The 2173-nt window shown below is 42.3% G+C and overlaps 1 non-coding gene across 1 annotated transcript; it reads right to left on the bottom strand.

The window, feature by feature from the left end:
- Nucleotides 1–590: 590 nt before the first annotated feature.
- Nucleotides 591–698, bottom strand: LOC130937394 (small nucleolar RNA R71). The gene has a single exon (XR_009068616.1). It is a non-coding gene; the product is annotated as a small nucleolar RNA R71 (small nucleolar RNA).
- Nucleotides 699–2173: the final 1475 nt, after the last annotated feature.

Raw genomic sequence — 2173 nt, 5'->3', positions numbered from 1 at the left:
ACTGTGACATAGAGGATTCTACATTTTCTTGTTCTCTTCTCTTTCATATGAGCAGGAGCAGAGACAAAGGCATTCTTGTTGAAGCTGACCCTGAACCTGAGAGGACCTTAAAGTGAAAGCTAAGAGAAGCTAAGGCACAATTCTCTATAGAGGACCTAACCGAATTCTTCAAAGAAGAAGAAGACATGGCAGCCGAAAACAACAACAATGCCAACAATGCAAGGAAGGTGCTGGGTGACTTCACTGCACCTACTCCCGACTTCTATGGGAGAAGCATCTCTATCCCTGCCATTGGAGCAAACAACTTTGAGCTTAAGCCTCAATTAGTTTCTCTAATGCAACAGAATTGCAAGTTTCATGGACTTCCATTGGAAGATCCTCATCAGTTTTTAGCTGAATTCTTGCAAATCTGTGACACTGTCAAGACTAATGGGGTTGACCCTGAGGTCTACAGACTTATGCTATTCCCTTTTGCTGTAAGAGACAGAGCTAGGACATGGTTGGACTCACAACCTAAAGAAAGCCTGGACTCATGGGAAAAGCTAGTCAATGCCTTCTTGGCAAAGTTCTTTCCACCTCAAAAATTGAGTAAGCTTAGAGTGGAAGTCCAAACCTTCAGACAGAAGGATGGAGAATCCCTCTATGAAGCTTGGGAAAGATACAAACAATTGATCAGAAAATGTCCTTCTGACATGCTTTCTGAATGGAGCATCATAGGTATTTTCTATGATGGTCTCTCTGAACTATCCAAGATGTCTTTGGATAGCTCTGCTGGAGGATCTCTTCATTTGAAGAAGACGCCTACAGAAGCTCAAGAGCTAATTGAAATGGTTGCAAATAACCAATTCATGTACACTTCTGAAAGGAATCCTGTGAACAATGGGACTAATCAGAAGAAAGGAGTTCTTGAGATTGATACTCTGAATGCCATTTTGGCTCAGAACAAGATATTGACTCAACAAGTCAATTTGATTTCTCAAAGTCTGTCTGGAGTGCAAAATGCACCAAGCAGTACTAAGGATGCTTCATCTAAGGAAGAAGCTTATGATCCTGAGAACCCTTCAATGGAAGAGGTGAATTACCTAGGAGAACCCTATGGAAACACCTATAATTCTTCATGGAGAAATCACCCAAATTTCTCATGGAAGAATCAAGAGAAACCTCAACAAGGTTTTAACAACAATAATGGTGGAAGAAACAGGTTTAGCAATGGTAAGCCTTTTCCATCATCTTCTCAGCAACAGACAGAGAATTCTAAGCAGAACCCCTCTGACTTAGCAACTATGGTCTCTGATCTAATCAAAACCACTCAAAGTTTCATGACTGAAACAAGGTCCTCCATTAGGAATTTGGAGGCACAAGTGGGACAGTTGAGCAAGAAAGTTACTGAACTCCCTCCTAGTACTCTCCCAAGCAACACAGAAGAAAATCCAAAAGGAGAGTGCAAGGCCATCAACATGGCCGAATTTGGAGAGGAAGGAGAGGCAGTGAACGCCACTGAGGAAGACCTCAATGGGCGTGCACTGACCTCCAATGAGTTCCCCAATGAGGAACCATGGGAATCTGAAGCTCAAAATGAGACCATAGAGATTCCATTGGACTTACTTCTGCCTTTCATGAGTTCTAATGAGTATTCTTCCTCTGAAGAGGATGAGTATGTCACTGAAGAGCAAGTTGCTAAATACCTTGGAGCAATCATGAAGCTAAATGACAAGTTATTTGGTAATGAGACTTGGGAGAATGAACCTCCTTTGCTCATCAAAGAACTGGACGACTTGTCTAGGCAGAAATTACCTCAAAAGAGACAAGATCCTGGGAAGTTTTCAATACCTTGTACCATAGGCAACATGACCTTCAAGAAGGCTCTGTGTGACTTAGGGTCAAGTGTAAACCTCATGCCTCTCTCTGTAATGGAGAAGCTAGGGATCTTTGAGGTGCAAGCTGCAAGAATCTCATTAGAGATGGCAGACAACTCAAGAAAACAAGCTCATGGACTTGTAGAGGATGTTTTGGTGAAGATTGAAGACCATTACATCCCTGCTGATTTCATAGTCCTAGAGACTGGGAAGTGCATGGATGAAACCATCATCCTTGGCAGACCCTTCCTAGCCACAGCAAAGGCTGTGATTGATATTGATAGAGGAGAGTTGATCATTCAAGTGAATGAAGAATC

Source organism: Arachis stenosperma, chromosome 6 (genome assembly GCF_014773155.1).
Source record: "Arachis stenosperma cultivar V10309 chromosome 6, arast.V10309.gnm1.PFL2, whole genome shotgun sequence".
Taxonomy (NCBI): domain Eukaryota; kingdom Viridiplantae; phylum Streptophyta; class Magnoliopsida; order Fabales; family Fabaceae; genus Arachis; species Arachis stenosperma.
Note: the sequence above shows the minus strand (reverse complement) of the source record. Positions and strands in the feature narration are given on the sequence as shown.